The sequence below is a fragment of the Belonocnema kinseyi genome, chromosome 5 (assembly GCF_010883055.1).
Source record: "Belonocnema kinseyi isolate 2016_QV_RU_SX_M_011 chromosome 5, B_treatae_v1, whole genome shotgun sequence".
NCBI lineage: Eukaryota > Metazoa > Arthropoda > Insecta > Hymenoptera > Cynipidae > Belonocnema > Belonocnema kinseyi.
Window position 1 is genome coordinate 8,617,894 of NC_046661.1, and position 15,008 is coordinate 8,632,901.

General features: G+C 36.5%; 1 gene; it reads right to left on the reverse strand.

Moving 5' to 3' along the window:
• Positions 1 to 11,927: 11,927 nt before the first annotated feature.
• On the reverse strand, positions 11,928 to 12,089 carry LOC117173997.
• Positions 12,090 to 15,008: the final 2,919 nt, after the last annotated feature.

A 15,008-nucleotide genomic window follows, 5' to 3' on the forward strand; every position in this document is an offset into this window, starting at 1 on the left:
TGTAGCTCTAAGAAAGCATCCAGAGGTGACTGTTGTCACCTTCAACGCTCGTGGTCGTTTGTAATTGTATACCCAGAACATCATCTCAGGAGGTTTCAAGGATCGTATTAAATTAGGTGAATTAACTTATAACATTCTAATCTCATCACTCACTTGACTCACTCCGTGGCTATGATGCATAACCGGGTTCACTCAAGTAAAAGTTTAATAAAAATAATAATAATATTTAAGAGGATGGTAGCTCTAAGAAAAATAGATGTGACTGTTGTCACCTGCAATGCTCGCGGCCGCTCGTAATTGTATAACTACGACATCAGCTCAGTAGGTTTTAAGCATCGCATTTGATTGACTTATAACATCGTAATCTCATCAGTTACTTGACTTAGCGCTGGCTATGATGTATAACCGGGTTCTCCTGAGTAAAAGTTTTAGATATTTAAGAGTATTTAACAGTAATTAGTATTTAAGAGATCAGGTATCTTTTTTACGTAAAGGGGGATTTGATGTACCTTGTTAAGGACAAGAGCAAGTTCCTCCAGCGAACATACCACCCATTCCGCCAAGATGACCTTTCCAGATAGCCGATAATAACAATATGAGAACTAGGAGGTCAAAAATTCACCAAAAAGTCTTCCTCATGATAGATAAATTAGCCCAAGCTATTACTTCTCTCCCTGATTTGCTTCCTGAAGATGTCGATCTCTGGGATCTGAACTGTGTAGTTTACAAGAAGGTGGTCTTCCTGCTTAGTGAAGATAGCAGTAATGATGCTTCGGAACGCCTGAGTAAAACTCGCGAGAGTAATGCACAGTTTTAGTTTAAAACTAAAACGGCGAGACGGCATGCATCAAATATTCAGTGTGTGATTAGTTACATAACATCAAATAAAAAGTTCACTGCAAAAGTTAAGGTACTAGCTCGAAACTTACGAAAGGAAAATCACACGCTTAACAATTGTAAACTGTTAACCATTAAGCATCACTGGACGCAAAAAATAAGAGCTCTTTCAACAGCCAAACAGCGCCGTGAACGCGAGTAAAGTGGGTGCAGGAAAATGGCAACTTTTCTACTCATCCTTCTCGTCTGTTCAACAAAACATCATATGCCATTGGAAGTCCTCCCAGTCGAGATGAGATTCAAGTCTTCTGGGAATAAGTATGTGGAGATTCTCATGAGCTAGATGAAGTAGCTTCAGATATCTCACTTTTTCGTAACTTTTGCCAGAGACAAATGTCGCAACGACCAGACGAGCATTGTCGACGAATTACTGCTGAAGAATTGAAGAAAGTTATAGCCAGAACTAAAAGCTTTTTAGCGCCTGGGCAGGAAAAAACCAACCATTTTTGTGGATAAAGTTCACATCTACGCACCAACAAATAGCTTGTATATTTACTACTTCTTTAAACATTGAACAACCCATCTTGCAGTGGTTAGTGGAAGAACGCACGGTACTGATCCCTAAGACCAGAGATTTGTAATTTCCAAAGAACTAACATCGCATCGCTTGTGTAGAAATCAGCTACAAGCCATTGACTGGCATCCTTCTATGGAGCCGGTATAGTATGCAATAGTTGAACAACGTGCATTCAAGAGAGGACTGGCTGGTTCCATCTATCTATTGTGCTCCGCGGCAAAAGCTTTTGATATCTATGCGCCCTGCCGAGCAGAAGAGCATTTATGGTCAACCACCTCTTATATGTGGACGACCTTAAAGTCTTTGCTTCTTCAAAAGAGGATTGGAAATTACATCATCGCGTGAAGATCAGGATCTTCAACTAATTGGTGAATATCATTAAACATCTAGACAATGGAGAAACATATGTATATCTTGAAGTACCGCAAGCAGAAATAAAAAATGTGCATGTGTTAAAAACGGCACTTGAAAAAAGTTATCGCCAAATTCTCAGAAAAATTTGGGCTTCTGAATTATCTAGGAAAAATATGGCGACCAATATTCTGGCCATTCTTATACTGCTGGACATGTTTGGTGCAGTAAAATGGAATTTTGATCAATTGAAGCAACTTGACCGAAACACGCGCAAGATAATAACAGTCTATCGAAGTCATAATCTTAGCTCTCCCGTATCTCGTATATACCTTCCCCAAGAAAAAGAGTGTGGAGAATTAATGAGCTTAGTCTCGTCATCGATGAACGGCTCTAGCTACAACGGACTCAGTTCTAAAAAGCACAAATTCTCTAATGCGACTGCTACATCAACATGAAGTCATCAATGTTGCGGCATTTCTATACCGTGCCGTAGATAGGGCGTAGAGAAGATCTATTGATGGGTCCACTGAAAATATTTCTCAAATTTGCTGGATTGAGATCGGAAACTGACGAATTTCCTTTTGCCTTTCAAGAGGGCGTTATAGAAATCTTAGTTTACTTAGAGTGCATAATAAATGCACCTTCGAGCGATACCAACTGCCGTCTTTCCATATGCCCAGGGGCAGCTGAAGTCCGTTGTGAAGAATAATCAGCGCAGGATTTACTGGAATTTCTTATTTTCCACCACTCAACGTATCAGTGCTACAACGCCTGATATTGTCCTCCAAGATCTGAAGGGTAAGATAATTTACGTAACTGAATCCTCGACACCAGCTGAAGGTACTATCTAGGCAACAGAGGCAGAACAACGGGAGAAATATCAAGCTCGTCTTTTTGAATTGAACAGGTTGTACCAAGGCTACAAAGTACATCTCGTGGTTATCATAATAGGCTTCACCTCCAACTGTGTCGTCTGCCATGTAAGGTCATCCGCGACTAGAGACCGCACTTTAATTAACAGTGTTTTACGAATTATCTTGCGAAAATTTTAAGGAAACATGATCTTAGCTTCTCGGGCCTACAGCTTCTCTCAAAACCTCTTGCTGAAGCAACACCCCTGAACATTCGATCTTCCTTGCGCGGATAGTGATGCTTGAAACATTTAGTTATGATGGGGAGAACTCTTTCCAAAGATGGAATAATCTTTTAATTGCCATCCAAGACAAAGTAATAAAAGTTAGAAAATCCAGCGCAGCATTAATGTCTGGGATCCTTCACCGAAAAAGTGGCCTGAACACTCGTTTACTAGATAAATTTGAGGCTTACTACAAATATAGCCCAAATAAAGTGTTAGAAAACAAAGTTTAACTTCATTACTGGGAGATGATTATTCTGAACATCTGCCTCCACGGCTAATATATGATACTTATCTCCTATTTACAATATTTACAATTTTCTCACACCTACTTTTTCTTCTATTTACAATCTTTCCTTCTCTTTTCCTCTTCCTCCATCCTTCCCTTCTTCACCACCTTATCCAACACACTTTTAACCCATGATACTGCCCGTTTGTCCCCCCTGCCATGCAACAATACCTCTATATATATCTCACATCTTTCCACCTCCTCACGCTCCTTAAATCAATGATTCACTTCTGCATAGAAGGCTGACCTACGTATTTTACACTTTTTTTAAACGGACTCTTTACCGCACTTTTCTCTGGAATCTCTAGGTTTTCTCTCTTCCTCTTCAAAAGATCCTCCTCTTCACTTGCGCTAGAAACAAAAATGTCGTAAAATACTATCACCACCTGTCAACGAACGCGTTATCACTACAGCCACCAACATGCTAGTCTTGCACCTAATTATTATGTATAAAACTATAAAATATACTATAAAATCATGATAAAAAATTCAAACAAGTGTTTTTCACCACTGCCATCTGTGTTATTTCTTACATTACCACCGGTCGCATGCAATTTTCAAATAATTTTAATGCAATTCTTCTTACCCGGTATGAAATTAAATATGGATAAAGTATTCATTAGAAAATACTGTTGCAAATAATTATTAAAAAACTATTTTCGATCTATAAAAAACATATTTCATAATTCAGATCAATCATATTTACATGTTTTCCAATAAAGTAATGATAAATGATAAATTCGTTATCAGCAAACTTAAAGACCCTATAATTTCAAATTTAAGCGATATCAGAAAGCTGTTGAAAAAATGTCCGCAACAGTGGATCTGCCATTTTCCTTTTTGAAAAATTAATTTTAAATTTAAAGTTATCGACTTTTCAAACTCCATAGTGTCAAATTTAAGAGATATCAGAATTTGTTACGAAAATAATTCTCGCCATATTGGATCCGCTATTTTGTTTTTTCGAAAAATAGATATCAAATTCACAATCAGCGACCTCGACAAACATTTAATTGTCTGTTTTAGTGAAGTTGAAAACGAATCTTTATGTTTTGACCATGGTTTTTTATTTATTTCCCACGACTAAACGTGACAATTCTCAATAATATTAAACGCTAGAGCTTCTGACACGATGTGATAATCAAATATGTGTTTACTATTTATAGGACCATTTATGTAAGTGCAATCACTTGTATTTTGTACTTTTTACGAACTCATTCTTACACTAATGATTTACTGATAAACTGCGCCGTATATGCTGACACACATTATGTTACCTGGGTATTGATTTGCAAAATAATTTGACTTAAATCAGAAACAAAATCATGACGTATGTCATAAGTAGAATGTTTCGACAACTACTCAAGCTCCGATCGAGCAGTAGGAGACGTGTGAAAGATTATTAATAGGTTTAGGAAACGTAAGGTTGAGAGAATTAGAAGAACAAGGTAGGTAGATGGAGAGGAGCTGAATGACGAGATGAAGAAGCAGATAAGGTAGTTAAAACTGTCTAAAGCGACAGAACTGATCGCCGCAGAGAACAAAGGGTAGCTGTTTGGCACACAAAAGGTAAGAAAGCTGAAGGGGGTAGTGAAAATAGTATAGAGGGGGAGAGATTTCCATCAGGGTCGAGGGACGGACTGAACATATCACTGTTTAAAAAAGGGGATAGAATGAGGCAGGAAAATCATAGAGGGATTACCCTAATGAATACAGCGTACAAAGCATACGCGATTGTGTTGGCAGATAGGCTGCGGAAGGATGTTGAGGGGAAAGCAATACTGTCGGAGTTGCAGGTGGGCTTTAGGGAGGTAAGGCCAGCAGGCCGAAAACTGAACGGTTATCTGGCTTTACCTAGATACATAACACTAGATAAATTTTTTGTTTGAATTACTGTCTTCCTTCTTTAACAAGTAATCATTTAAAGTATTTGTAATTACTGTTATTGTAAATCTCATGAATGCGTTATGTAGTAATTCCGTTTTCAAACTCAAAGGGATAGTCATTACACACCTATTTACTAAACATTTTGTTAAACCAATTTTGTGACAAAATCAATTGTGTGAATAATAGTTTCAGCATGTACCAGTCCTAGAAGATGTTTTGCACCAATTTGTTAATAAACCACCATTTGTAGTTTTTATAGATTTCAAACCAAAATAGTTAATAACATTAATAATCTCGTATTCATGTGTGAAATTTATACAATCTTCAATACTATCAAATGTATTTAAGAAATCTTCAATCTTGTCGGTAAGAACAAGTGGTAAAATGTTATAACATTTATTATCGATGGACCGAACCATTTGATGATAATTTCTTAAAGCATTTGTTCAATATATAATCCATAATTTCTACATTGAAAGATAAATACCTGCCTTTTAATGAAAAAAACTTTTTATACGATCATCTTGTTTGGAGTGTTTTAGATTTCGGAGACTTAACTCTTCTGAATTAAAACACTTATTCATAGAGCCATCTGATATGACTCTTCAAAACCAATATTTAACAAAATTTGACAACCGACTTAATTGTAAAATATTTTTTACTGGGGTTTCAATCTCTACACGTAGACATTTTGTTTGAAAATAAAACTTAGTTTTTTGAAATATTTGAAATCAAATTATAATTTTAATTTTGTTTGTAGTAGGTGTGGAAAGCTTGCATAAGACACCTTTGCTAGCAATCGTCGACCTGGTAAGACGTATCTTCAGATGGGCAGTGTCAGATTCTTAAGGACTGAAACCTCCCCCTTCGCCAACCCATGTTCCCAGAATCCGCTTTCGCATTGCTTCAGAAATACTTGGGTAAGGCTTCTACGCCAAGCTTCGGCATCCCGACTATGCGCCAACCTGGACTTCCTTATGCTTTTCTTTTCGAGGCTTCCTGGATAGGGCGGCCTCCCAAAAGTCAAGCATCGCATCGTTCCTGGCAGATCATGTGACCATGCGCCCGAAACCCTTGCAGCGGAAATAGCTTATAACCTCCGTCTTTTTCCAGTCTCTGCAGGACATCCAGTCTACTTTTAGGTGTTCTGTACAAAGTACTCTCGATGCCAGCTCCTCGTTTATTTCTACATAGGTATTCAGGTGTTCCCTAAAGACCCTCTTCGTCATGCTCACGTTTAAGTTGTGGAGGTATAGATCACCGAGCTCGCCTCTGCGCCTTTTTCTGCTTTCTTGTAATGTTGGTACCAGGCTCTAGTTTTCCTTCAGCCTTGTTTGGGGTCAATGTCGTGACCGCTGAGACATTTCGGATCTTTGGCTTCTTACTTCACCTTAAGGGTACTTTCTCTTGCTCTTTTTGTTGCAAGTCGTCCAATATCATATAGTACGTAGCGAAAAAGCTAGGAGAATACCCTACTGAAAGTTCCTATATAGGTTCCTACACAGGAACCTATATACTTCACCTATAGGTGCCACCTATAGGAAATAACATAGGATCCTAAATATGAACCTATGCAGGTTTCTGTATAGGTGCAATTCTCAAAATACGTGATACATTTTTCAGGAACTTCCGACCCCCTCCTCCAGCGTGATTCTTTTTTCATTGGCCTGAACATAGAGAATGATACTTCGGCAGACCACCAACCCCTAAACTTATCACGTATTTTGTTAGACCCTATACAGATGCGCAGTAGTATTCTATGACACTTACGGATGCGCAGACTTTTTTGTTCCTCTCGGGGCATTTGCATACACACGTATAATTAGTTACCATAAGGTAACATTAGCCACCATTAGGTACCTTATTAGGGAGGCTGCTATACAGAAATATATGTAGGAGCCTATTGAGGATCCTATGTCGGTTCCTATAGGTGACAGCTATAAGTGAAACTTCCAGCTTTTATTTCTAATCGTGAAAAAGTAAGTTTAGTATTTATTATTTCCAACCTTCGTTCAAATATAGGATATTGGGCATTCTGTCATCACTTTTTTGCTGAAAAGGCACGTAGTGTTGTTTTGATTTTATCATGTGCTCGTGCTGCCAGACGACGAAGGATAGTATTAGGGTGAGGAGCCAGACGGATTTATGGGATGGTAGTTTGGAACAAAGAAGAAAAGAGTAGCAAATAGAGAAACTGAGTTGCGTTGAACTACTGTGGTTATAGTATATAGCTTGCTTTTATGCGAGAAAGAAGCTCTCTTATGGTAAGAATATAGGGAGGAAGAAGGAAAGAGGACAACGTGTGAAGAGTTGAGGCCTGTAAGCGTTACGGGAACAAAGTTTAATGTGTAAAGAGACGGCGATATGTTATAGCGTTGGCGAGAGAGAAGTGGCGCACGATGCTCGCGGTGGTACGCGTGTGTGATCGCATCAGTGTATCAAGTGCACACATTCGTTAATTTTTTTATTCCAACATGTTTTTAGTTTTGGTAAAAAAGAAAAATGTTTTATCATTTAAATTGGACACCTCTCCTTATTCGTATTCTTCTTAATTTAGGTCTAGAATTGAGACATGCACTCATCTACTCCCACCTTTTCTGGCACAGAGTACTAGGGGAATATAAAGATTTTTTAATCTTCAACCATAAAAACACGTAGGTAGTCTAAATTGCGTAGGGCTACCATTCAATATATAGATAGAAGAGAGGTCATTCTCCAAATGAAACACCACGGGATTTTCAGAAATTTCCCGGCCAGCTGCGAGAGAATGGAAATCATGCATCTATCCAACGCCAGCATCCTCCCACGTACCCTGTCAGCGCTTCTGAACGGCACTAGCGGCGTTCAAAATATTCCGTGAGTTAGTTGAAAACCCTTCAAGTAAGAAGTGATACGCGACTTCTTTCTTTAATAAACTTAGTGTGCTTTTATTGTACAACTAAGAAGTAACACGCGACTTCTGTCTTTAATAAACATCGTGTGAAACATTGATTCTATTGTACAAGTAAGAAGTGATACGCGACTTCTTTCTTTAATAAACGTGGTGTGCTTTTATTGTACTACTAAGAAGTAACACGCGACTTCTTTCTTGAATAAACATCGTGTGAAACAGTGATTTTATTGTACAAGTAAGAAGTGATACGCGGCTTCTTTCTTTACTAAACGTCGTGTGAAACAGTGATTTTATTCTATAAATAAAAAGTGATACGCGGCTTCCCTCTTCAAAAACGTCAAGAAATCGGCATCCGTGTCGCGACATATACACCCGAAATATTCAAACGATTAAAGATTCTTACGCATACACATAAGTAATAGGAAACAGAAGGAAATCAAATTTCAACCGCAATAAACGAGAATAATCAGACAACCATCTCAGACCCGATGCAAATGATATTCAACAAATAGCTACAGTAGATAAACAGAATAATTCGATCGAGATCGAAGACGGATCCATACGCGAACCCATGTATCCTGAAAATAAATGTAATGATGAAAGTAACGATCGTGAATCTCTGAATGGGAGAAACCGCGAGCTATATGATAAAAGCACAACTTCAGATAGACATCACTGTACAAAACGTCAGCGAAATGCCCCAACATACGAAAATAAAATTAAACTGATTTCGACTAAAGTAATCATTAGAACCGTGCAAGTTTTAAAAGGTAGAGATGACTGTGGGGTCGAACACTTCATTAAAATAGTAGAACGTGCAAAAGCAGGATGCTCTCTAGAAGAGTTATTGTTATATTTTGTTTTAGTGGAAAAAATCACCGATCTAGCAAAATGGACTTACCCACATTAAAAACTTCAAGGCGTAAAACAAGAATTCACGGAATCTATTCAGAATTGCAACCTAAGATTTAGACAACAATTTAAGAAATTAAATTATGCAGTAAAAAACGAGCATAGTAATAGCACAATTATGCAATTAGTTCTATTGGTAGAGGAAAAGTCGGCTATTAAGAAATATATAATGAATATGAAAGAGTACATAGGAACCTAAGTAAATAAAGCTGTGGAAACCCGCCCCGCTAAATCAAGCTCAGCAGGAAGCTAACGATTTTCCATAACCAGAAGACAGAAGTATCGGGGTTCCATTTTTATATTCTTACCAATTTAATTTATCCAACGAGTACCTTCAGCTAGACGATAAAGTACACCCATTTGAGAGTGACAGAATCCTCACACCGCGAAATTATATAAAAATTATCACTGTAGAGAGAGGTAGAAAACAAGGAAATGTATTAATTGAAAATAATCCCCACGTTGCTGATTCTATTTACCGAATCAATAACTCACCGATGTTCATTTCCATTAAGTGACACCGAAAAAGAGGTATGATTGTTAGATGATGAAATAAAATTTAAATTTATCAGTAAACTCCCAGAAAGCAAAGAAACAATCAATTATATTACGATGGAGGAGCTGAAAGCCAGGTTAATGTTACTACAGGAAACCTATGGTTATAACATATTTAAGAATCGTACAGAGGCGTGATTAAAAAATTACAACCCCTTATCATGATATTTTTACACTGCCGGGTGATTCTCTACCTTGCACAAGCATAACTTTCCACGAAATTTTACTGTAAGATGAAAATATAATTAACTCAGATCAGCCTCGACATCCAGAATGTCCTAGGGATGCAATTCACAACTAATTAAACGACATGCTCATAAAAAATATCGTACCTTAATCAAATTCACCTTTTATCTCACCCCTCTAAATGCACCCAAAGAAGATATCGAAGACATCCTCGAACACCTGGGAAAAGCAACATTTTTTTGGGGGCTTTCGATTTGAGTTCCGGTTTTCATCAAATCCCAATGGGTAATGATTTCAATAATGCCACTGATTTTCTGACGCTAGAAGGCCATTTTCACTTTAATCGACTACCGATGGGTTTAAAAAATGCTTCGGCAACGTTTAAAAGAATGATGGATACGGCACTAAGAGGGTTGATTGGCATTTTTTACTTTGTCCATTTGGATGGCATTGTCGTGTTTGGTAAAACTCAACAGGAGCACAACGAAAACATAATCACATTGTTTCAACGTCTGCCAGCCTGATAAGTGCGAGTTTTTGAGACCAGAACTGGAATATCAGGGGCACTTGGTAACAAAAGATGGAGTAAAACCTCACCGGTATAAAGTATCAGCAGTTGCTTCTTTTAAAAGCCTGACTAATAGAAAAGAAGGAATGTTCTTCTTAGGATTCTCCGGATATTATGGCAAATTTATAAAAAAACTATTCCACTATAGCCAAGTCATTGACGGAACTAACAAAAAAGGATCAACGTTTCGAATGAACTCCAGCCTACGAGAAAATCTTTCTGGAATTGAAAGACCGTCTGTGCTCCTCAACCGTACTAAAATACCCGGATTACAATGAAATATTTACATTTACCACAGACACTAGCAATATAGGCTTATGCGCAACTCTATCTTAAAGAGGACATCCTGTCTGTTAAATTTCAGGAACTTTAAACCCATCCGAGATAAATTACACCATCACAGAGATGGAACTTCTAGCGATTGCATGGGCAATCAGACGATTACGCCAATACTACTTATTGGAAAGAAAGTTAATAATTCAGAAGGATCATCAAGCTTTAAAATGGTCACGGATGCATGCAATAAATGAAATGAAAGATGTTTCAGGACACTTACCCGCAAACGCAGAAGTTACTTCTTAAGAATTAAGTTTATTAATTATTAATTTACTTAATTTACTTTGTTAATTAACTTAGAAACAGTTGTAGCTTGCGGAAAAAACTGGATTAAAGTCAGCATGAAAAAATATCTTTTCATTCTTGCGAATACAACTGCCAGATTACGACGAAGAAGCTTGGATAGAATTAATCATCACTAAGGTAAAAGACTTTATAGCTAGAAAAAACGGGAAAACATTTAAGTTCCACATGGAAGATCCTCTAATAACTAATATCCAGAGGAAACGCATTCAAGATATGTTGAATTTTCTCCTACACAAAAAATTTCGAGAACATGATTTTTCCTATGCGAGCGACCTGATAAGCTATTAAATAAGGAATAAAAGCAATATCTATTAAAAGAAGTACACTGAAACATAGCGATCGGCCACTTTGGAAAAAACGAAACTATCCGAAGGTTACGCAAGCAAACTTCTTGGAAGGATATAGAGAAAGACCCAATCAACTTTATTAAAAAATGTCAAACTTGCCAAAAGGAAAAACAGACCCGAATACGACCTAAAGTACAAGCCGTAATTCCAGAAATACCGACGAAACCAAAACGAAAAAATCTTGTACATGCAGAACGTCCTCACTAAATATAGTATCCTGATTCCATTAAAGGAGACAAAAAGCGGGACTATACTGACTGATTTACTGGATCACTACATGTACATTTTGTCTGCCCCAAAACACATATTCACAGTTAAATGTGTGAATTAGATATCGGAACAAGTCCAAAATTTCGAGAATTTGTTTCGAATCACGCAGATTAAGACCACAGCTCAGCAAACATGGTTACATAACAGATCTGTAACTGTTCTAGAACACAAAAGAACGTGTTCTATAACAGGTTAGTAACAGGTGACGAACATGCGTTTAACTATGTCATCCCCCATACGCTAGAGCAATTCTGTAACAATTCTCAAACACTGTGACATAAGAACTGTAACGTTTCTAGAATTATTCTAGAACTGTTATGTATCAAATATACAACAGTGTTGTGTATCCCTCACAGCAACAAGATATCCCGGGAAATTCGATTTGATCCCATTTATGATCCAAGTTATTCCAGAGATAACACATCGGAATATCCTGCGAAGCGAAAAATTTGATATCCCCATAGATATATTTTGATCCGGGGCAGCGCGTACACAGTCCCGACTAACAAAAATGATACGTCCGAGTATCCACATTGGGGATACTCGTAAGGTTCAGCTCGAGGGTAATGCAATGGAAGAGCCTCGCCTTGGAGGAACCGCCTGGTTGATCAAAGTATCCTCTATGCCAGGTGAGTATGCTTCTCGCCGCCTTGGCTCCTCTCTTAAACACTCGACCCTTCATTTCAATAGACCTTTTCATTAAAAAAACGAAATTGCACAAGCAAGAAAAATATACCACTAATAAAACCTTACGACTACACGCGATGTAAACGTAACCTGCATTCCACATACTGGTTAATAAGTCGCTGCTTTTTCCCTTTGGTACATTGTTTTCTGCATTTTAACTGCCTTTTTAACTTAAAACTGGTATTTTTTCCACTTTTTTATGCAATAATTCAGCACCCGGCAGATCATTTTCATTCACTTTTACATAAAAATTGTGCACGCCCCACTGAAAATTCCTATATAGGTTCCTATATAGGATGCTATATAGGATGCTATATAGGAACCTACATAGGATGCTATATAGGAACCTACATATGATTCAAATAGGATCCTATATGTTTCACCTACAAGGAAATGACATAGAATCCTGGCGGAGCCTAAGCTTCCGCTCTTAAGGACCATTTCACAACCATTGCAGATCCGCAAGTTGCGGACTTACGTGAGTCCTCAGTTGTGAAAATAGAAACTTTTCCGCCAGAGGAGAAATCTACAATTGGCGCTAATTTTTTTTATATTTGTTAACATAATAATATTATACCATTGCAGAGAATATCCTGTATACGTTTTACGGCAATTCTTTACGAAAGTGTAGCCAGTACATTATCTGTACTTTAGAGGTTATTCCGAAACGCTTTTGTAAATTCATGCGGTAAGGCGTATACAGGGTATTCTCTGCAACGGCATAGTATTATTATGTTAACAAATATCAAAAACACTTACCTCCTGTACACAAAAATATTATTTTATTGAAAAATCGATACAAAATAGAAAACACCCAAACTGATGAACACAGAATTCAGATGCAAAAATCAGCTGATTTGGCATGTGCTTGTTTCTTTTCATCAAAACATCGAAAAATGTATTTAATTCATCGCCGTTATTCTTCTATAATTATCTTTAGCTGCATACATTTGCCTATCATTTGAAAAACATAAAATTTTATATTCAAATAAAATCGAACATTCAATTACCACTATTTGGATATAAATCAAATCTTTTCTCAAATCTTTTACTCATGAATCATGATTTATTATTTATAAAATCGTGATTGTTAGACACATGAATGTACGACCTTATTTATTAAAGCTGGATAAAATAATTATTTGTTTCACATAACAATGTTTTAACAATGTTAACAATTTATGAAATCGGTAAGAAATTATGGATTAATATTGGAGGCAAAATGTGAAAATTGTGTTTCGTCAAAGCTCCATTATTTTTTGGTGCATTAATTTCTTTTTAAATTTAAATTTTATTTATTACTTTCTTTTTCAGCGTAGACTTTGGCAAAATTATTTTAAATTTGTAGAACTAATTCGAAAATATCGAAAAATGCCCCATAAAATCTTTCATATTCCTCAATAAAACAAAAGATTCTGTACCTATAAAGACTGAAAAACTAAGTCATATGCCCCAAAATGTCTTTCGGATATGTCAAATTAAAATTTTTAATATTTTTATACAACTTCCAGCGAGGCCAAAAATTGAAGAACGTCCTTGCGACATCTTTACGATGGCGCGATGAGGACGTATGCGCGTATCGTAAAGTTATCTTTAAATATCCCTAACATGTTTTAATGTTGCAAATATGTCTTAACAGCACGGACATAGGACGGCTGGCCCATTTCGTAATGATATCTTAAAGATGTGCTACATTTATTTTGCCTCTGAACTTTCATACTTAGTTACTCAAAACTCAGTTCAAGTGCTTTTAATGTGTTTTATTATGTTATTCTTTGATCTTCTATAAAAAATATACTATTGTTTATATTAATACAATTTCATTATTTAAAAAACGTATTAATTCTTTGACAAATGTTTATCTGGGTTCTGCTAAAGAATGTTAATATTCTTCAATTAAAATTACAAAACTGCTTTGCTTCTTGTTAAATAAATTTTATTTATAAAAGAGATTATGGTAGTAAAATTCTTTTTTCCGGTTACTAGTTATGAAAATAGTTATTTTCTTATTTAATTTAAGGAATTGAATGTAATAGCTTTCCACAGAAAGTTGAAGTAACATTCGGACGGCACAATACAGATAATAAAGTTAATAATAATAATACAGGCAATAATAAAGATCGTCTGTGATTCTTTATTAGTCCTAGAATATGAACGCCAAAGCGTTAGAGCTAGAACTGCTCGCTGACAGATTCGATTATTCGTTCTTGATTTATTCTAGAACACATTTTATTAGGATTCTAGAACTTCTAGATACACTGTTATGGCATAGTTCTAGAACAAGCTTGGAGAAAATGTTACAGAACGTCTGTGATTGGTCAGTTATAGAAAAATTACGTAACAACTGTTCTAGAACCGTTTTTTATCTCTGTTCCTAATTCGTTCTAGAATACACTTGTAATTGGATTCTAGAACTTCGATATAAAACTATTACGGCACAGTTCTAGAACAAACTTGGAACAAATATTACAGAATGTCTGTGACTTGTCAGTTCGAGAACAATCACGTAACAAGTGTTCTGGAACAGTTATTAATCTTTGTTACAATTTGGTTACAGTGTTCTAGAACGCTGTTACCTTTTTTTCTAGAACAGTTCGGTTACAATTTTGTCACAGTGTTCTACAACACTGTTACCTTTTTCTTTCAGAACAGTTCCGTCACCATCTTGTAACAACTGTTATAAAATACAGTTCCTATTTTGATCTGGAACAGTTACAGTACGTGTTTGTTCGGAGCTTTCCATCTACAAAATAATGGAGCCCTTGAGAGAACCCACGGAACAATGAAGGAATTACTACAAACATACATGTCAGATAATGAAACTGAATGTTATCAGAATCTTAATCTGGTATCTGACCTTCGGCAGAAA